This window comes from Vigna radiata, chromosome 7 (assembly GCF_000741045.1).
Source record: "Vigna radiata var. radiata cultivar VC1973A chromosome 7, Vradiata_ver6, whole genome shotgun sequence".
NCBI lineage: Eukaryota > Viridiplantae > Streptophyta > Magnoliopsida > Fabales > Fabaceae > Vigna > Vigna radiata.
Genome location: NC_028357.1, coordinates 23623679 through 23646708, shown reverse-complemented (window position 1 = coordinate 23646708; position 23030 = coordinate 23623679).

Here is a 23030-nt window from a genome sequence, read left to right as displayed (position 1 = left end):
TATTTAAAAATATCAAATAAAATATCTAAAAGTGTATTTTTCCCAAATTATCTTTAATCATAAAAATTTATCAATTATTGGAACCTTTTTTGTAGAAAAAAAATTGCAAGGTCCAATTTTTGTTGCTTGTTCCTTATTCTTGACTCAACCAAATTTGTTTACTTTTTCATGTTTTTCTTGTCTTCTTTATGTGTTCGGCTTGAATTTTTGTGATTTTGATTATTTTCTATTCTTGGATTCATCTTTAAGTTGACATGAAATTTTAATTAATTTATTTCCACATCTCCATGAATTCAACTTAGCTGTAGTTACACCAACATACATAAAAAATTTTAAAGAACATTTATACAACTAAAAAGTTATTTTTAACATATTTTTATATTTCATGTTCAATAAACTCAATTATAAAAAATTTTAATTAAATGTTTTTTAAAGCACAAACACCAATTAAGAATCCAAGAATGAGTCAAGTTCAAAAGTGTAGAAGAGAATTATTAAATCAAAAAATGGTAAAGATCAAACATGAAATGATTAGAGAAATTTAAACCTTGAAATTGCTAATCAAGTCAAGAAGGAGAATTGTACAACAAGTCTCAACATTATTTGAAGATATTCTGATGGAAGATTTAATTGAAGATTCAATATGAAGAATATCAAAGACGATTGATTGGATATAAAAGGAAACATTCTCTTATATAATATTGTGAATGTTCTTATATATTTATCAACTAATCACGAGAAAGAGAAATACTATGCAAATCAAAGATTGCAAGAGAATATCTAGATGATTGAAACCACAACATTATGATATTTGAAATTCAAATTGTTGAATGACTAAAAAGGAAAAAAAAATGAGAATGGAAGATAGAAAAAGATATTGAAGATATGCTTAATTAAATATGCATCAACGGTAAAATGACACAATGTGACTATAAGTACCAAGACTTATATGGTGAAGACAAGAAGAAGATAAAGAGATAAAATACAGAAGTGTTGAAAGATTATCATATCAATTTTTGAATGAAAGATAAATAGAGAATTTTATGTGAGTAATAGAGTCGTATTCATTTTTGTATAGAGTGATATTCGGCTAAGTGATACAAATTGTAATAACATTCACTAAGTGAAGTATACCTTGTGAGTGTGATTATGCTCTTGTGCGTGAGATACTATTTTCATCATTATGATTGTGAGTTCTCTATCTTAAGGGGGAGATTGAGAAATGATAATTGAAGAGGTTAAACTCATTGTAACTTGAAGAGGTCTATACTTGTTTTTGTTGGAGTTGGTTAAACTCGTGATATCTAGAGAGGTTGATATTGATTGTAACCTAGAGAGGTTGATACTTGTGCTAGTCAAGGGAGTTGATTGTTGAGTTTCTTAAGCAAGTGGCTTAAGAGACTAGACGTAGCCTAAAGTCGAGGTGAACTATTATAAACCATTGTGTGCATTCTTTTTTGCCTTAAATCTATTTAATTTATTGTATCATGTTTATGCAAAATAATTTCCAAATGTCTACAAGCTTTATTCATACCCCCTTCTAGAGTCACAGAGCATCAACAAACATCACCTACGACAACGGTTATCATGCATGTAAAACTCACTTTTAAAGAATCAAAATTGATTTAGCTAAAATGTTTGTCTTCTTGTTTTTAAAGTCATACATAAGAGTAATTTTCTTTCGCTTCTTCTCCAATGAAACACACCCTTTATGACTTAGAAACTAGCTTAAAATCATGCATTTTGCTTAAGTTAGAGAATAAGAGAGTCAAAGATGGTTTTCTTGGTTTTATGCTAGGTTTTCCTTGTTTTGGCAGGAGTTAACATGAATTGAATGAATGAAGTTGAATTAGTAAGGAGTTGGACTCAAGAGAAGAAGGAAAAATGGTCAAAAGAGGAATCGTAGGCACCGTTGAGCGCAAATCCACAACTGAACACCAGCCTCGTAGAGGAGTTCTCTAGCCAATGCCTAAGCGCCAATGCCTAAGCGCCAATGCTGGGGGAAAATCAAGTGTCGCAACCACCACTGAGCGGCACTTTCAGCGCTAAGCGTCGACTTCTTCAGAGAAGCCATTGCCAGACGCCTGGGCGACAATGCTAAGCGACATTTATGAGTATCGCGTCTACTGTTGAGCGGTAATCCAACGTTGAGCGCTAATCTCTTGGGCCTAGGCTAATTTTTGCTGATTTTTATGGACTATATATTGATTTGCATTACTTAGAGAGGGTATCTTTTGGCAGGAGACACATCTGGTTTAGGGTAAATTAGAAAGTGATATTGACATTAATGAAGAAGTATAATTCTTAAATATATGAGAGTGGATAGGAAAAAGTCGGAAACCCCACCAACATAATTCATCCATATCACTCACTTGCGTATCTTCTTGGTCAATTGATCAACCTTTGCATGCATGTTTAATTTCGTTCTTGCATTACAAACACTAAATTTCGTTTCTCAAGTCTTAAATAATCAATAAATCACATGATTGTTGATAACGGATTAAAATACCGTTATCTGCTATATGATTTTGATGCTAAAAACACCCTTTTTGACTTAGAAACTTGCTTGAACTCATATGTTTTCAGTAAATTGTGTGAATAAGAGAGTTGAGGTTGATTTTGACTGTTTTCTAACAAATTCCCCTTGTTTTAACAGAGATAGAAGTAATAAAGGAAGAAGAACTGAAAAACCATGAAGACGGAGCTCAAAAGGGGTCAAAAAGGCACCCAGAAGGGAGAAAACCCGAAGCCCAAGCGAGCATTAGGCGATAGAAGCGCAAAATTTGCGAGCAGGAATCACCGCTCGTCGCCCGGGCGACGACCGCTCATAGCCCGGACGTCCAAAACTAGCGCCCAAGCCTTACTCTGATTGAGCGAGATTTGACTTGGATCGGGCCCTGTTTCTATTCTGATTTGATTCTTTTGGAGCAGGCCACAATTGGGGACACTTCTGGCATTATTTATAGGACCCTGGGGCTCTAGGTTTTGCATCCCTGGCAGAAGCGAGCATAACAATACACTCCTAACCAATTCTTAGTCTTCCATTCTTCTTCTTCTCTTACATTATTCATAGGTTCCCCCATGTCTATAGGGAACTAAACTCTACTTGTTGTTGGGGAATGATGTAACCTTGTAAACTCTCATGTATTTGAATTTTTTTCTTAATTCTATATGCTTTATTTCATTAATTGTTAGACTAATTTATCTGTTCTTATTCTTGCTTATACTATAGCATTATCTGTGAGTTGGATGAGTGCCGGGAGGTTCCTTACAATTCAGGTCCTTGTTAAATTACTCCTAAGGGTTATATTGCTCAAGGATGAGCGTATGAGTCTTAGTCGTCTTAACCTCTTGATCTTCACATCTTTTTACCAGGAATGCTAGGAATTGTATGAACTGGTAATTAGGGACAAGCTTATTGACCGAGGGATCGGGTTTAAGTGTTTTAGTGAGGGACGTTGGCATTAATGAATAAAGAAGAATTCTTATATACATGAGAGGGAACTTGGTGAAGTATAACCCCAACAACATATTCATCTCATATTAATCAACCTTCATTCATCTCTATGCTATTTTGCCACTGATCACTTTTACTTTGCTTTATTTTATTTTCTTTGCAACACAAACCATGATCTCTTTTTATTTTTAAGTCTTAATTATTCTTGTTTTCACACAACTGTTGAGCGCCGAGAGTCCTCTGGGATACGATACTTGGTCTTACCATTTTATATTACTTGTGCGACTCGGTACACTTGCCGATTTGCCCCAACAAGTTTTTGGCGTCGTTGTTGGGGACTCACGGTTTAAGCTATTTTATTTGTGTGAATCTTGATTAATTTTGGCTTTATTTTATTTTATTTTATTCTTCCCATTTTTATTTTGATTTTTATTTTTATCTTTCAAATGCCTAATTTCCATTTTTGTTTTATTGCATTTTATTTTTTGTGCTAACAATATCTTCTAGTATTTTGTTTGTTTGTTTGTGCAGGATTGTGTCAAAACCAGGAGCAAAAATTATGAACCTCTTCTTAAAGGGTTTGAGACCAATAGAAGGCCAAGGACAAACACATTATCCAGAGAACCTTCTCTAGAGATCAACACAATGGCTTCCCACACTGGTGAAGGAGAAAGTTGTGCTAAACGTACCTTGGTAGATTACACCACAGGTTTTGGCCCGCATCACTTTAATAGCATTGCAAGGCCAAAGGTCAATGCTGCCAACATGGAGATGAAGCCTGCTCTAATTCAACTGGTAAAGAGCAACCAATTCAATGGACTGTCTCATGAAAGTCCATATGATCATTTGACCACCTTTGATGAGATTTGCAACACTGTGAAAATAAATGGGGTTCCTAATGAGGCTATCAAACTGAGCCTATTCCCCTTTTCTCTTGGAGGTGATGCTAAAGTATGGTTGAAGTCTTTTCCTAAGAACAACTTCACTCAATGGGAGGATGTGGTGGCCTAATTCCTCAACAAATACTTCCCACCAGTAAAGATCAACAAAGGGAAGCAAGATATATCTTCCTTTAGACAAGGCATGGAGGAGACCCTGCGACAGGCATGGGAAAGATATAAGAGCTTGTTGAGAAAGACACCTACCCATGGTTTTGATGAAGGAACAGTGATCCTTCTCTTTCTTGGAGGCCTTGGGTCACAAACCAAATTGATGCTAGATGCTTCAGCTAGAGGCAGGATCAAATGCAAGACCCCTGATGAGGCCTATGAATTAATTGAAAACATGGCTGCTAGTGATAATGAGTCACTCAGTGAAAGGGGAACTCCATCCCAACCTAAAGGGGTTTTCCAATTGCAGCCTTATGATGCCTTACTCGAATAGAATAAAATCATCACTCAACAATTGAAGATCCTTACCAAGAAAATGATGCAGCCACAGAAAGAACATCAGAGCGTGACACAACTTCAACAACAACTCTGTGAGTTATGTGGTGGTGACCATATTAATGGTCAATGTGCATTGCCCAAGAATATGAATGAAGAATTTAATTACATAGGCAATCAAAACTAGTTCCGCTCCAATAAATATAATAAAGGGTGGCGATCTCACCCAAGTAATGGACCAGGACAATTTAGACGAACTGGTGGACAATACTATAAGTCACCACAGCAGCAGCAACAGTGGCAACAACAACCCTCTTCATCAGACAAAACTACACAACTTCAAGAAACTCTCAATCAGTTCATACAGGCAACCCATTCTAATCAAAAGAACACAAAAGCGGCTATCAGGAACCTGGAAACACAAATGGGCCAGTTGATCCAAACAGTCAATCAAATGCAGGAGAAGTCGTATAAAAACTTTGGGACTAATACTGAGGTTAATCCCAAAGAAGAATGCAAGGTTATAGCAAGCCTGGAAGATGAGAGAGAAAAAGAGAGGAAAGAAAACAAGAGTAAAAAAATAGAAGAGGGAGAAAAAGAATGTGAGGAAGAAGAAAAAGAAAGATTGAGTGAGGGTGAGAAGAAAGGAGTGGAAAAGAAATTTTGAGTGAGGAAGAGGAAGAGATAAAAGAAAAGAGAGAAGAAAAAGAAATTTTGAGGGAGAAAGAAAAAGAAGAGGCTAAGAAAGAAGAAAAAGGAAAATTTTTAGAAAAATATCAAGCACCCTGAAGAGCAGAATACAAGAAAAATACAATCAGGATGCCTTGAAGAAATTTCAAAAAAATTAGGAACAAAAGTTCCTGTGACAGAAGCCTTGCAGCAGATCCCTGAATACAAGGAATTTTTGAAAAAGCTCCTAAAAAAGAAAGATTTAAAAGAGGAGACAACTGAAGAACGGGGGGATTGCAGTGTGATCTTACAGAGGATTCTTCCTCCAAAAGAAGGAGACCCAGGAAGTTTCACTATTCCTTGCAACATTGGGGAGCACAAAATTAGGAAAGCCTTGATTGATTTGGGGTCCAGCATTAACTTAATGCCCCTGGATTTTCTTAAAAAGATGAGGGAGTTAGAAGTAAAGCCTGCAAGGATGTCTCTCCTCATGGCAGATGGATCCCCTAAAAGGCCCTATGGTGTGCTAGAAAATGTAAAGTTGCAAGTTGACAACTTGATGTTCCTGGTAGACTTTGTGATCCTGGAGATGGAAGAAAATGCAGAGATCCCTATCATTCTTGGAAGGTCGTTCCTGAAGACGGCCAAAGTAATCATCAATGTTGATGAAGGAACCATAGCCCTTAAAGACCAAGAAGAGGAAGTGATCCTGAGTGCTTGTAAGGCAAGGCGACAGGTTGAAGAAAAGAGAACCAATCCCAAAGCTGCATTTAAAGATGCACCTAGGAAAGGTATCAGAACCGCCAAACCAAAGAGGAAAAGTAAAAAGTGTTTTCTGTCACAGGTACTGCAGAAGGAAAAAGACAACAAAGGAGCAGATGTTCACCAAAGTCCTTTGAAGAAGGAGGAAGAACTGAGACCAGACCTCTGTGTACAATTCAACAAGAAGCTCTAGGTGGTAAAGGACTTCACAACGGATGGATTAATAGAGATTGAATCTCCTATTTCTAGGAGAACCAAAAAGGTGAACAGGAAGATGCTGAAGACCAGTTGACATGCTAAGGGAAAGGATGATACTACAATCAAAGATGTAGCTAGGTGATGTGACATGAGCCTATTGGGTCAAGCTAGTGACGTTAAAGAAGCGTTTGCTGGGAGGCAACCCAGAGCTCTGAACCTTTACTTTTAATTTTTAATTTTTAGTGTGAATGTGTGTTTTCTTTTTTTTTTATTTTATTTTTGTGTGCTCTGCTTGAATGAATTAAACTGCATTGATTCAACTATGCCTGTTTTGTGTGACAAGTTTTCTTTTTGAAAATTTTAGTGTTTGATTAAAGTTGAGATGATGCATGATAATAAAATGTTGAGGCAGGTGCTTGAATAAAGTTTGATTGAGATACTAAATGCGAGAACTTGTGAGTTTACCTGTGTGAGTTTTGAGCTTCAGAGTTGTTTTTAAAATAATTGTTGTTACTCTGAAAGCATGAATGATTTTGCCCAAATTTTCTGTGATTGAACTACTTGTTTGCAGGTTTCATATGATCAAGGCCATCTTTTGTTATCCCCTATTCTTTTGGCCTTCAGAATATTGTTGCCCACTGAAAAGAGAACTAATTTTTCTAACCTTTGAACCTTGAGTCTGACATGTTTTGAAAACCCTTTTTGAATTTTTTTTTACCTTGAGTTAAGGTGAGAACATTTGATGAGGTATTGACAAAGGTTCAAGTTTGGGGTTACCAGGTGATGGGTGTCGCGGCCCATACAAATTTGATTGCAATTCAGAAATGCAGTATAATGCTAGGGAATGACCCCTAGGTCGTCTTTCAAGGACCAACTGCGGTTCAGAGTCAAGTCTAACACGAAAGGGGGGGTTGTGAAATTGGTTTTGTTTGTGAATGCAACTGACGAAATTAAAAATAAAAATTAAACACATTCGAACATCATAAAAAGCATTAAAGAGAGTGAAAATGATAAACCCAATACTAGACTAAACAAATATCTAAACATAGTTAAATTAAATTAAATACAAAACTAAATTAAAGAAATTAAAAACAACTCAACCTACATTTCAGACTAATTTAAAATAAAAGAAAATAAAAAAACATAAAGTTTATCTAAAACCTAAACTAATTTAAAATAAAAGAAAATAAAAAAAANACATAAAGTTTATCTAAAACCTAAACTAATTTAAAATAAAAGAAAATAAAAAAAAAATTCTAAAGATGCGTTAAGTTGAAAGCAAGGAAAACTAACTTTAATGACTATTAGCATTAAAAGAAGCAATTGATGATTCAGCAAAAATCAATTCGAAACGTTAACAAGCCTTGAACGCATAATGCATTTCCTATATTTAAAATATTCTTTCTATTAACGAAATTAATATGCAATGATGAGTTAAGCATTTAAATGCAAACAAGACATGGAACTAGAAAAGCTAAATGAATAAAGCTTAATAAAAGATAAACCCGCGTTGCATCATGAAATGGAAAAGCTAAATGAATAAAACTTAATAAAAGAAAAACCCGCGCTGCATCATGAATTAGTATTATAAGCAAAATAAAATAGCAANATTCCATGATTCCCAAAGAAAAGCCGAGATGTTCCAGCCCTTGCACCTCAAAAATTCTCATCCGTGTAGGTGGCGGCTTCCAAGTAATAAAANTGTGCANCTTCTTGCTNAAAGAAATAAAACCATGCGTTATCCAATCATCACCAGACCGTCAATGCACCCATGGAAACCGTGCCATCACATTTCTTCATTCATCCATCATCTAAAAAAAAATAAACATAGCTCCAGCCAATTCCCTTCAATGTCGAGAATGAGAGCTCTCTTTTAAAAAAACGTTGCAGCCTCCTATGAATAAGGTAAGTGACGGCTGATTGAATATTTTCTAGGATCATGTGTCCTAAAAGGGGTGGGGTCCACCCTAAAAAAAAATAAAACCTAGGGTGCCAAGTGTCCTACAATTTTGGACNCCTCATAATTTTTAACAATGGCCCAATGTGCAAAAGTTTAATTAAAAATAATCTATACTACTAAGTTACAATATAATTAAATTTGAAATGTCTAAGTGAAGAGTCTTGAATTAATTGATAGCACTCCAAATGTCCCAAATTGTATTTCCACAATTTTCCCTGAAAATAATAATGCAAATAATTAGCTCAAAAAATTCAAATTAATTAAAATTAGAATTTCTGGTCAAATTAAGCATAATTAGGAAAAACGGGAAAATACCAGAGAATTAAGCACAATTCCCTGATTAAATTCAGTACAATAAACTAAGTGAAATCAATAAAATATCGACTCATCAAGACGCAAATCAGGGAACAGGTCAACGGACATTAGGGAATTGACACAAACTCAGCAGACAGACAACAAAGACTCACAATGAAAGAAACAAACAGAATTACACAATTCTCAAGAAATCTAGACGATGAAAGGAAGTGGACAGTATGCCGCACAGAGTCAGAGAAAACAGATACTCAGAGAAATTATCCAAGCAATTCCAAGCATGGCAAAATAATCAATCAGTTCAAGAGGAGAATCAAAAGCAACAGAACCTCACAGATACACTATCAATGTTTCTCTCAAGTGTCTAGGGTGAACAATTCAACTCAATGCACTCAAGAAAGCAGGCAACAAACAGTCTTGGCAAGCCTCTAATATCGACACTCAAAACATATATGCATGTTCAAATCAAAAGGTCTTTTATGGATGCAATGGGGTCAAGGAAAAGGGAGGATAAATATGGGTGAGAAGCTACAGACCAAAGGAAATAGAGGAGCGATGGGGAACAAGTGAAAACACAGTATACTCACACCCAAAACCTTCAATTCCATCATCTTCTTGACTCCTTTATTCACAATTTTTTTTTTCATTTTTTCTATATTTTTTTCTTTTTTTTTTCATCTTGTCTCTTTTCTTTTCTCTCTTTTCAGAACACAACTCTAAGAGACAAGATAACACAACATATATACAAAAACAAACAAGAAGAGGAACCAACTAGCCAATTCATCATAATCTTCCAGGAGACCGCACTTATTCCCAAAACAATTCCAAAGCTCCAAAATTCCCTAAGGTTAAGGTAATCATGGTTTTTCACTTAGGGCTAGTGTATCAGCTTCAAAATAAAGAAATGGGGAAAGTATAGGCTCAAAAGGGGTTATCAAGGGATCACAACAAGGTAGGCTCATCTGGCTAGAAAGGCTCAACAACAAAACTGCCTTTATCACTTCCAAACATGCATATCAATCAAGAATCATCAACAAGAGTCAAGCCAAGGCATATGTGCAAGCAATCAAGAGACATATCACACAAGAAAGAATATCAAATGGCTCAAATCTCACACAGGGTATTTCTGTCACAATTAAATCAACCTCTCGAACATCATAATCATATTCCTAAGCAAAGAAGAGCAAGGAATGCAACAAATCAGAGTATCAATGAAGTGAAGGACAAACTGACAACCTAACAAAGTCCAGAAATCAAGAGAAACATGCAAAACTGTACGCAAAACAAAAAAAAAAACTACCTAGAAAACAAAAATTTTTACGCAGAAAACATAAACTAAAAAAGAAAATAGAATTCTCCCCCAATAAACCACACTTAAACTACACAGTGTCCTCAATGTGTCACAATCATCAAATCAGAAATCAGAACAGTCTACAGATCATGGACAAGTGCAATAAAAGTGAGGAAAGGAGGAGAAGAAGGGAAAAGAAAACTCCCCTGGTCATGGTGGCAGTTGCCAATTTTGGACTTGTAGAGAAGTGTCTTCCATAAATGGATCAAGAAATGAAGTGTTGAGGAAGGACTTTATTCGCCAAATTTGATCCAGAAGAGAAATGTCTTCCATAACCGGATCAAGGAAGGGATGATTCATCAGTAAATCACCTTCAGTCGTGGAAGACGAAGAAAGTCCACCTGGCTTAAAATATCTGCTCATATCTGCCTGGTCCTCAACATTTTCATCAGATTCACAGTTAGTATCACCAATCATAAAGTTGGAAGCTGGTTGTATCACAAAATTGATTTCAACACAAATAGAGCAAGAACCAACTTCACAACTACATTTAAAATTTTCAGAAAACTATGAAAGATCAAAATTTAATCCCAAGTCTAAAGCATCTTCAGTTTTCACAGTTTCCATATCAAAATCAACACTAACATGTGACTTCTCACCAGAATCAAGAATATGTGAATGCATAAACAACACAGGCAAATCAAGTGGGAATTCAAGTTTAGAGAAAACCTGTGCTGATTCATGATTCATCTCACCAATAACAGCGGAATGAGCAACTGCATCCTCAAGTGCAAGAGGGAAGGCATAGGACGGTGGGGAAGTAGATGACGCAATAGTAAGCTCATGACTCTGCTCCCCATCTCCTATGTGGATGACACCAACATCATCTGGAAGCTGAACAACCTGAAATGGGGATTCCTTTGAAACATGAGACTGTTCCTCAGTGAGTTGAGTTGCCATCTGCCCCAACCGATTGCTCAAACTCTGAAATGAAGCTATAAATTCCTGCTGAAACTCCTGAAACTGCTTAATCTGATCTCTAGTTTCTTGTTTAAACTGCATATTTTGAGCAGTCATCTGTCTCAACAACTCCTTCAATGTAGGCTCAGAAGTAGTGGGAGGATGAGGAGTTGCTTGGGCAGGCTCATGAAACTGCAGTTGCTGTGGTTCTTGGACAGGTGGGGAAGGCATACAAGGAGTCTAGAATGATGGTTCTTGATATTGATGCTGTGAAGTACCATACCATCCCAACTTAGGATCAGTCCACCCAGGATCGTCGTTGTAACCATACCGCACAGGGGAGAATTTGTCAAGAAACTGATGCTCAAGATCTTCCCAACTGGTGACGGATCTTGGAGTAATACAACAACACCAATCCCTTGCCGCTCCATGTAATGAGTACTCAAATGCCCTTAAGAACATGTCCTCATCCGGGACATCTAGAGGTTTCATTGAAGAGCATATGNTGTAGANCTCCTCCAAATGTCTATATGGGCATTCACCTGCAAAACCATGAAAACTAAGCAGCAAATCTATCAGTCTAGTGTTGAAAACACAACGAATATCCTCCTCATCAAGTGGAAACGGCTCCCTAGGAGCACTCTCATGAGATAGAGGAGGAACCGTTCTGTTCTCAACATAGAAAACAGCAGAGTATATATGAGAACCATACTCAGAGTCAGATGCAGAAGGAGAATCATAATCATAGACATAGGCAGAAGAAGCAGTGTTCACATAGCCAAAATAGGGAGACATGGGAAAGAAAGGGTAAAAGAAGAATGCAATGAAAATATGCACTGAAGTTATCTAAATGCAATGCACATGACACGACACACAAAACAAAACATCACACTCACAACACGAGACAAAACACAACACACGCAAACACAACAAAAGACCTAAAACTGAACCGTTGGTCCCTGGCAATGGCGCCAAAATTTGATGGGTGTCGCGGCCCATACAAATTTGATTGCAATTCAGAAATGCAGTATAATGCTAGGGAATGACCCCTAGGTCGTCTCTCAAGGACCAACTGCGGTTCAGAGTCAAGTCTAACACGAAAGGGGGGGGTTGTGAAATTGGTTTTGTTTGTGAATGCAACTGACGAAATTAAAAATAAAAATTAAACACATTCGAACATCATAAAAAGCGTTAAAGAGAGTGAAAATGCTAAACCCAATACTAGACTAAACAAATATCTAAACATAGTTAAATTAAATTAAATACAAAACTAAATTAAAGAAATTANAAACAANTCAACCTACATTTCANACTAATTTAAAATAAAAGAAAATAAAAANACATAAAGTTTATCTAAAACCTAAACTAATTTAAAATAAAAGAAAATAAAAAAAAAATTCTAAAGATGCGTTAAGTATGCGTTAAGTTGAAAGCAAGGAAAACTAACTTCAATGACTATTAGCATTAAAAGAAGCAATTGATGATTCAGCAAAAATCAATTCGAAACGTTAACAAGCCTTGAACGCATAATGCATTTCGTATATCTAAAATATGCTTTCTATTAACGAAATTAATATGCAATGATGAGTTAAGCATTTAAATGCAAACAAGACATGGAACTAGAAAAGCTAAATGAATAAAGCTTAATAAAAGATAAACCCGCGCTGCATCATGAAATGGAAAAGCTAAATGAATAAAACTTAATAAAAGAAAAACCCGCGCTGCATCATGAATTAGTATTATAAGCAAAATAAAATAGCAAAATTCCATGATTCCCAAAGAAAAGCCGAGATGTTCCAGCCCTTGCACCTCAAAAATTCCCATCCGTGTAGGTGGCGGCTTCCAAGTAATAAAATTGTGCAACTTCTTGCTAAAAGAAATAAAACCATGCGTTATCCAATCATCACCAGACCGTCAATGCACCCATGGAAACCGTGCCATCACATTTCTTCATTCATCCATCATCTAAAAAAAATAAACATAGCTCCAGCCAATTCCCTTCAATGTCGAGAATGAGAGCTCTCTTTTAAAAAAACGTTGCAGCCTCCTATGAATAAGGTAAGTGACGGCTGATTGAATATTTTCTAGGATCATGTGTCCTAAAAGGGGTGGGGTCCACCCTAAAAAAAAATAAAACCTAGGGTGCCAAGTGTCCTACAATTTTGGACTCCTCATAATTTTTAACAATGGCCCAATGTGCAAAAGTTTAATTAAAAATAATCTATACTACTAAGTTACAATATAATTAAATTTGAAATGTCTAAGTGAAGAGTCTTGAATTAATTGATAGCACTCCAAATGTCCCAAATTGTATTTCCACAATTTTCCCTGAAAATAATAATGCAAATAATTAGCTCAAAAAATTCAAATTAATTAAAATTAGAATTTCTGGTCAAATTAAGCATAATTAGGAAAAACGGGAAAATACCAGAGAATTAAGCACAATTCCCTGATTAAATTCAGTACAATAAACTAACTGAAATCAATAAAATATCGACTCATCACCAGGACACAAACCAGCTCTCTAAGCTGTATGCAAGCAACAGAAAAATCAAAAGAAAAGCAAGAAAAAGGCTAAAGAGAAGAAAAAGTGAGAAAAGAAAAATAAAGAGCTCACTGCAAAGGAAGGCTGGGAAAAAGATAAGAGAGTTGTTCTTGAAAGATGAATTCATAAATGTCTCTCTTAACTCAAGGAACTTTGCTGACCAGAAAAACCAATTTCCTTCTTAGCCCAGCCAAGTTACAAGCCATGAAAAGCCCTTGTGATGACAACCTGTTTGTGAGTATGTTTGATTATGGGTAAATGAAAGGAAAAATTAATTTGTGTGACATTGTAACAACAGAGAGAAACACCACACCATACACTTGTGAGTTGAGTGAGACACTTTTGAATGCTTAAGTGATATATTTTTTAGTGCTTGAGTGAAACACTTTCTTTGGTGAGGAATAGTTCTCTGAATTTCTAATTGAATATCTGCTTGGTTGATTGATCATTCTTAAGGATAGTATTTGTCAAATGCATTGAAACATTTGCACATCTTGACTGAGATCCTATGCAAACTTGATGAAAGTAATTTCTTGTCTTGAAAAGTTTTTGAAAAAGGTTGAGTCACTGTAGTGATTGTTCTGAAAAGCTGAGTTGCATCTTGTTTGCTTGAGGACAAGCAAAGTTCTAAGTTTGGGGTTGTGATAACTAATTAAAATACCGTTATTTGCTATATGATTTTGATTCTAAAAGCACCCTTTTTGACTTAGAAACTTGCTTGAACTCATATGTTTTCAGTAAATTGTGTGAATAAGAGAGTTGAGGTTGATTTTGACTGTTTTCTAACAAATTCCCCTTGTTTTAACAAATATTGAAGTAATAAAGGAAGAATAAGTAAGAATCCATGAAGACGGAGCTCAAAAGGGGTCAAAAAGACACCAAGAAGGGAGAAAACCCGAAGCCCAGGAGAGCACCTGGAAGTGCAAAATTTGCGAGCAGGAAATACCGCTCGTCGCCCAGGTGACGGACCTGGCGCCCGGGTGACGGCCGCTTGTAGCCCAGGCATCCAAAACTGGCACCCAAGCCTTATAGAAGCCTTAATTCAAGCCCGGGCGAGCGCCCTGTGATGCTTGAGCGAGATTTGACCTGGATCGGGCCCTGTTTCTGCTCTGATTTGATTCTTTTGGACCGAGCTGCAATTTGGGACACTTCTGGCATTATTTAAAGGACCCTGGGGCTCTAGGTTTTGCATCCTTAGCAGAAGCGAGCATAGCAATACACTCCTAGCCAATTCTTAGATTCTTCTTCTTCTCTTCCATTGTTCATAGGTTCCCCCATGTCTATGGGGAACTAAACTCTACTTGTTGTTGGGGAATGACGAAACCTTGTAAACTCTCATGTATTTGAATTTGTTCTTAATTCTATATGCTTTATTTCATTAATTGTTAGAGTAGTTTATCTGTTCTTATTCTTGCTTATACAATAGCATTATCTGTGAGTTGCATGAGTGCTGGGAGGTTCCTTACAATTCAGGTTATTGTTAAATTACTCCTAAGGGTTATATGGCTCAAGGATGAGGGTATGAGTCTTAGTCGTCTTAACCTCTTGATCTTCACATCTTTTTACCAGGAATGCTAAGAATTGTATGAATTGGTAATTAGGGACATGCTTATTGACCGAGGGATCGGGTTTAAGTGTTTTAGTGAGGGATGTTGGCATTAATGAATAAAGAAGAATTCTTATATACATGAGAGAGAACTTGGTGAAGTCTAACCCCAACAACATATTCATCTCATATTAATCAACCTCCATTCATCTCTGTGCTCTTTTGCCACTGATCACTTTTACTTTGCTTTATTTTATTTTTTTTGCAACACAAACCATGATCTCTTTTTATTTTTAAGTCTTAATTAATCTTGTTTTCATACAACTGTTTAGCGCCGAGTTCCTTTGGGATACGATACTTGGTTTCACCATTTTATATTACTTGTGCGACTCGGTACACTTACTGATTTTCCCCAACAATTGTCTAGGCCAATGAGTCTCTAGGAAAAACGATTCTCGGTCTTACCGCTTATATTAGTTTATACGATTTGGTACACTTGCCGGAGTCGTAACAAGTTTTTGGCGCTGTTGCCGGGGACTCGTGGTTTAACTATTCTATTCGTGTGATTATTAATTAATTTTGACTTGATTATATTTTATGTTTATTTTTGTTTGTTCTAATAAATGTTTTTTAGGATTTTGTGCCTAATGTTTGCAAGATGCAATAAAGGCAAGAAATTAATTATATGGGCAGTCAATTCTACCAAGATAATCTCAACCACTTGTGGGAACCTCACTCAAGCATGGATCAAAGCCAATTGGGGCAAGCTGTCGAACAATTTGAGAGTTTACCACAACACCAATGGCAGCAACAACACTCTCTATCCATGGCAAAGTTGGAGGACGCCTTTCAACAATCTGTGCAAAATGTCATCTCCACTCAGAAACGCATTGAAGCAATATCCAAAAGGATGGAGATGAAACTTGGTCACTTAATTGAGAAATTGGAAGATTCTGGGGTTAATATTGAAGTTAACCTTAGGAAGGAATGCCAAGCCACTATCATTGGAAGTGACAAGGTTGTTGATGAGGAAAAGATTAAGAGAGATGAGGAAAAGATAGAGGAAAAAGAAACAAAAAGGTTGAGTGAGAAAGATAATGATGAAGAGAAAGAAAAAGAAGTGGTTGAGAGAAAAGAAAAAAAAGAGAAAGTGTGTGAAAATATAGAAGAAAGTAAGAGAAAAGAAAAAGAGAAAATTGAGGAAGAAGAAAAGTAAGAAAAAGAGGATGAGAGGAAAGAAGAAGGAATCATATGAAAAACCCTTTCCTCATCCAAAGAAGTATCATAGGAAGGAAAAGGAATTTAAGTGCTTTATGGAAATCTTCAAGAAATTGATGATTGAGACATGGAAACAGGTGCTTGGTTTTATCAAATTTCTAAAGAAATTCAACAGGAAGAAGAAAAAAAATATTAAGCAAGGAGAATATCAACACTTACTGATGGGTGTTTGAGCTTTATTGGGTCAAGCTAATGACGTTAAAAGAGCGCTTGCTGGGAAGCACTGATAATGACATATTTTACCATGATTTCAGTGATGAATCAAAAGAAAATGTCAACCCTTTCTTAACTTTTTACCTTGTAAATCCTAGTTTTCTTTTAGTTTGTTAAGTGGTTGCACCCCAAGCTTTAATGGGATATTTTGTTCACTAATCCTTGCTTTTATGTGCTTAATGGAATTGGAAGAAGTATATGCATCAAATGAAGGCATTGGAAACCAAGAAAAGCAAGAAGAACAACAAAAATGAAGAACTAGAAATCTGCTGAAATCAGGCTCGAGCCCCCCTGGCCTAAGGGGGCTCGAGCGCCAGTGCACCAGTTCCTCAGTTTGATTGTCGCGCGCCTGAGCGCCCCATTTTTGGGGGGCTTGAGCGCCAACTTTGCTGACATGGAAGATTTGCCCTATTTCACTTGGAGGCGCGAAGAGCTTTGTATCTTTTGCCACCTAAACGCGTTTTCTCTCTATGGGAGCTCTTGGAGGCGAGCTTGGAGTTGTGGGAACAGTCCTTCTTCATCCTTGGGTTCTCTTCTTTCTTCCATTTCCACCATTGTTGTAAGCTTGAGCTCTCCATTCATGGAGAGCTAGTTTCATTATTGTTGGGGGATTGTTGTAGCCACTGAACTTTTATGTAAAGCACTTTGTTTTGAATGAATATATGCCTCTTTCATTGATTGTTAGTGTTTAACTCCTTCTCTTAATGCTTGTTGTGAAGTAGCTACCCATGACTTGAATTTAGGGTTTGCTTAATATTGGGAAATGTTGAGTAAATCCGGACTTGGGTTAAACACCTAAAGGAAATAGTGTCTAGGGATAGAACTAGGACCTTTGGTTGTCTTAAAAATCTCATTTCTTAATGCGGGTGAACTTGGTAGGTTGCCAAGGGATTGCGATTTAATAAGTGAATCTAGACTCTTTCTACCAAGGGATTGGGTTTGAGTATATTATTAGATTGACATTGACATATTAATGAAGAGGAAGTGATTTTATTTGCATAAGAGTGAAGTCGGTGAAAGCATACCCCCAACAATACCATTCCATTTCATTTCTAATCCTACCATTTCCAAGTGTTTGAGTGCTTAAGATCACTTTTATCAATTATATTTTATAGTTACTTTAATTACACAAAAACTCATATAAAAGGGAATCATTCTTTAGCCTAAGTTAGTTAGTTAATTATACAATCGTAAAGTGTTGACCGAGTCTCTTGGGAAACGATACCCGGTCTTACCGTTTTTACTACTTGCACGATTTGGTACGCTTTCCAATGAGTCAACAAGCACCTCAGTGATTTAAAAACATTAATTTCTTTGATTTTTATTTTGGTGATGTAATTTTAAACACTTTTGAACACTGCTTATTGGGTAGCATCTACTGAGGGATGCTAGATGATTAAGTGTCTACTGAAGGATATAGGAAGGTACCCCTACTGATGAGTGATGGTAAGGTTTGCACCTACTGATGGGTGCTAGAAAGAGTTTGGGTTAGGCTCATGACGTTAAACAAGCGCTACCTGGGAGGCAACCCAGTTGATTGATTTATTTTTGTTTCTTGTTTTGATTATGCTCTAGTTGCATTTTAGGGTTTGACTATTAAATGTTTGAGTGGAGTGAGTGGAAATTGCATGAAATTGAAAATTAAGAGTTGAATTCTAGTGGCACTTGGTCAATGATGCTTATAAATCGCGCTTACCGCTCAGCGGTAACTAGCGTTGAGCGGTGGACCTGCAGAACTGATTTTGGGGTTTTAAATTTTAGGCCCAGCGTGAGTTGGCCCATTTCACACTTTGCTTACCCTAGGTCTCGCCTAAGCATCCTCATTCGACTCTAACTCACTTTTGCCACTCCCAAGCTCTTTCCACAACACTCTCTCCACTTTCTCCTTCACCCCTCTTCTCAAAAACCCTTTCTCCACCATTTTTGCACCACTTCATCATCTAAGTTTGGGGTTTTTGTGAGAGCACAATAGTTGGGGTTGAGTATTCGTCACATTCATCAAGCATCTTGCACACATTTGAGTATCTCTACCCAGTAAGTCATACATTTTTCATTCTAGCGTTTTAAGAACATGATTTTGTATAAGATTGGTTGTCTAAGCATGAATTTTTAGAGCTTTTGATGTTTTTGCATGATTAAGTGAAATAATTGATGTTTGGACCGATTAAAATATATGATTGAGGTTTGGAACTAAAAAAATTGCATGTAGGTGGAGATTAGAAGCTAGCTAAGGTTATTTTGAAAATTTGTATTGATACCGCTCAACGGTAACTGACGTTGAGCGCGACTCTGCAGTTCTTAATTTTGCTTGGTTTTTCTATGTGTTTTGGTTGTAGGTGACGCTGAGGGGCCTTGTTTTGCCCTCAGCGCTGATAGGCAACTTATTTGAATGAGGTTTTGTGGTTTGTTAACGCTTAATGAGTTTTCCTTTGGTTTTGTGAATTGTATTTGATGTAGGGTTGACCTCCTCATCTAGCAAGAGGATCAAAACTATTGGAAACAAGAGGAGAGAACCAGAGAGGTTCTATTCCAACAAGTTCCTCTCCAAAAGACATGAGCAACATCATTGCCTTGTTCAAGATAGGCGACTCCTAATGGAACGCAAGGCAGAATGGATTCCAAACTTGGCTCCACAGTTTGGAGAGGAGATGGAGAGCAGACACTGGGAGAGACTAGCTACACTGGTGAAGGTATTTTATACCAATGCAAAGCCATTGGGGGACCCCCATTCTAAGGATTATATGAGTTATGTCCATGGAAGAATCATTGGGTATGATCTTGAGTCTATAAACAGGTTCCTTAACACTGAATGGATAGGTATGCAGTGCTAGTTTGCACTCATTATGGAGGAAGGCACCAACTTTGATGACATTAAGAGCACGTTATGTGTGCCTGAAGGGCATTTTTGTAGAAACAATAGTGGTGCAGTTGTGCACATCAAGAGGGCTAACTTGATGCCTTTAGCACAGTATTGGATGACATTCTCTCAGGCTAACATCCAACCCTCCTCTCATGTCTCGGACATCACTGTTGCTAGGGTAACGTTCTTATACTACGTGCTTAGAGGAATGAATGTGAACATTTGTCAAATAATAGCAAATGAGATTCAGAGTTGCGCCCTCACTACAAACAATAAGGCACCCTTGGGACATCCTTCGCTCATTACACACTTGTGTCAGCTAGCTAGAGTGGATACTTCTATTCCACCATTGTAGAGGCCGAGGAAAGCCATTGATGAGGCTTATTATAGGCAATACTGCGGAGGAGATGAGGCGGCCCAGCTAGTGCCTCAGAGACGGCCTAGGAGGAGAGGTCCACCATAGGGACATGCATCAGCTCATGATGTAAAGCCTTTCCTTATGAGAGACATGTAGATGTCTCTGATGGAGGCCAAATTGTAGTCCATCCACAGAGGGCAGGTGGCCACAACTAAGATGATCATAGGGCTTTATGACCCGCCCCCTGCACACAGGTGGACCATGGAGGAGTTCAAAGATGTGGTGGCATGGCCACAAGATGAGGCACAACCTAGTGGAGCTGGAGCAACTAAAGCTCTAGATATGGAGGATGATGACGAGGATGCTGACTTTGAGGATGCAGAAGAAGGAAAGGAGGAGGACTCTGATGACAACATGGGCTGAGGAGATGAGATAGCATCTACTGATGGAGACTATCTACACTAAAACGAGATTTTTCTTATCTTTTGGTTTTGTAATTTGAACTTATTTGCTTTTGTTTTTAGTGTAGGGTTTGATGTACTTGGTTTAAAACTTTATCTGATGCAGTGGTTTGACTATTGATATTTTCATGATGAGTATTGCTTGATGATGCTTGTTATTGATTGATGTTGAGATTGTGCATTATATGTTAATATACAGGTGGGTGTTCACAAGCTATGTGAACAGATGCATGATGTTGTGATTGTGGTTATGATGCTAAGAAGGGTGTTTATCTAGGATATTTGGAATATTGAGTGAGCTTATATGTGAGGTTTTGAGCTCCAGAGTTTTTGTTTTGAATGATTGTTATCTACTTAAAAGCATGAATGGTTTTGCCTAGGTTTCTATGATTGACTGAATTGCATGCTTGTGTCATATGATCAAGGCCATTTTTTATTAGCCCTTTCTTAGCTAATGCATAAATTTTCGTCCCATTTAAAAAGAGCACAATGTGTTCTACCCTTTTTGAACCTAAGACTTAAATAGTATGTGAAAACCCTTTTTGAAAATCTTTACCTTGAGTTAAGTTGAGAATTATTTGTGGTATTGATAAAGGTTCAAGTTTGGGGTTATTGGGAAAGTTGAAAAAGAAAGATAAGCATTGAGCTAATGTGTTGATCAAAGCATGAAAAAATAGAAAATATAGAATGAAAGAAAGATAATCTCAATGAAAAAAGGGGAAAGTTGGGAATGAGTAAGATTGGTTGTTTAAAGAGAGTTTGTGCTTGAATGATAAATGTTGAATGACTCTCTTAACTCAAGGATTTTGTGATCTAGAAAAACCAATTTTTCTTGTTAGCCCAGCCTCATTATATGCCTTGAAAAGTCCTTGTGATGACATGTGTGTGTGAGTATGTTTGATTGTGGTAAATGAAAGGCAATTTTGTTCTATGTGACATGTGGATAGTAGAGGGAAGGAGTGACCTCTATAAAAACCTATGTGATTGAGTGAAACACTTTATCTGGTGAGGAATGATTCCACGAATTCATGATTACATTTGTGCTCAGTTAATTGATCATTCATGAGAATAACATTTGTTGGAGATTATGTGATTGTGTGAACACCATGATGAGCTGTTATGAATCAAAGCATGTGTGCATCTTGAGCGAATTCTATTGATGAGCTGATTTTAGTGATTACTCTTGTCTTGAAAGAAAGAGTTGTGGAATGTGTTGAACCATTGTATTGATTGGTGGAAGACTGAGTTACATCTTGTTTGCTTGAGGACAAGCAAAGTTTCAAGTTTGGGATTGTGATAACGGTTGAAAAAAATTACTTTTGTACTTAACTTTGATACTAAATGCATCCTTTTTGACTTAGAACTTGCTTTGACTCATGTTTTTGCTTTACTTTTGTGAATAAGGAAGTTGAGGTTATACTTGATGATTTTATTACTAAATTCCCTTGACTTTGTAGGTTTTTGGAATGATTTGAAAGAAGGGTTGAAGTATCAAGGAGTTGTCGTGCAGAAAAGTCAACAAGTCAACCAGAGTGCAGAAAAGTCAACCATTCAACTAGAGTGTAGAAAAGTTGTGTTGTGCGCCACTGCTAAGTGCTAGTTTCTGCCAGTTTTCACTGTTTTGCGCCAGAGCATCATCGCTAAGCGTTTTTTGAGTGTCGCACGTATTGTTGAGCGTCATTTTGGCATTGAGCGTCGACAACGCGAATTTTGGGCCAGTTTTATACTATTTTTATGATCAGTTTTGGGCCTGGACCTGTTTTTGTTATTTTTCTGTCCTATTTAAAGACCTGAACGTCTTAGGGTTTGTATCTTTTGATGGCTTAAGCATAGAAATACACTTTTCACCCCTTTTGGGGGCAGATTTAGGGATGCGGGAACTCTCCTCTTCTCTTTCTAGGGTTTCTATCTCTTCCATTCCATTGTACACCTATTTTTTCCATGACGGTGGAGAACTAATCTCATTTGTTATTGGGGAAGATGTAACCTCTAAACTCTCTTGTATTTGAATTTATTATTAATATATATGCTTTACTTCATTAATTGTATTTGTTTAACTCATTCAATTGCATGATCATTGATTTTGTCGATATGGACACATACGGGGAAATCTAGACTTGGGGAAATTCTCTTGGGAGCAATATTGCCTGGACATAGGGATAGGAGGACCGATTGCCTTTAAGCTTTTGTGCGAATGTAATGCATGATCAATTGCTAGGGAGACAAGACATTGTAAACTAGTAATTAGGAATAGGCTCTCTTTACCGAGACATCGGGTTTAGGGTAAATTAGAAAGTGGCATTGACATTAATGAAGAAGATGAATTCGTTTATGCATGAGAGTGATTAGGTGAAATCGAAACCCTAACAACATATTCATCTCATGTTATCAAAATCATCCATTCACTTTTGTGTTTAACCTCAATTGATCAAATTGCATGCATATTTACTTTTATCATTTTGCTTTCAAAAACCCCAAAATATTGTTCTTATAGTCTTAATTTGTTAAGCAAAAGCACAACTGTTTAGTGTCGTGAATCTCTTGGGAAAACGATACTTGGTCTTACCATTTTATATTACTTGATACAGTTCGGTACACTTGCCGGAGTCTTAACAATAACACAATTCAACTTATAAATAATTATACTATGTTTTTCCAAAGAATATGAATTCATTTTAGCACCAAAAGGATATCACAAGATATGTCAACATGAAATATCTCTCGAAAAGTGTGTTAAAGCTATCAATAATCATCAACTCCTCTAAAAAGCCTGAT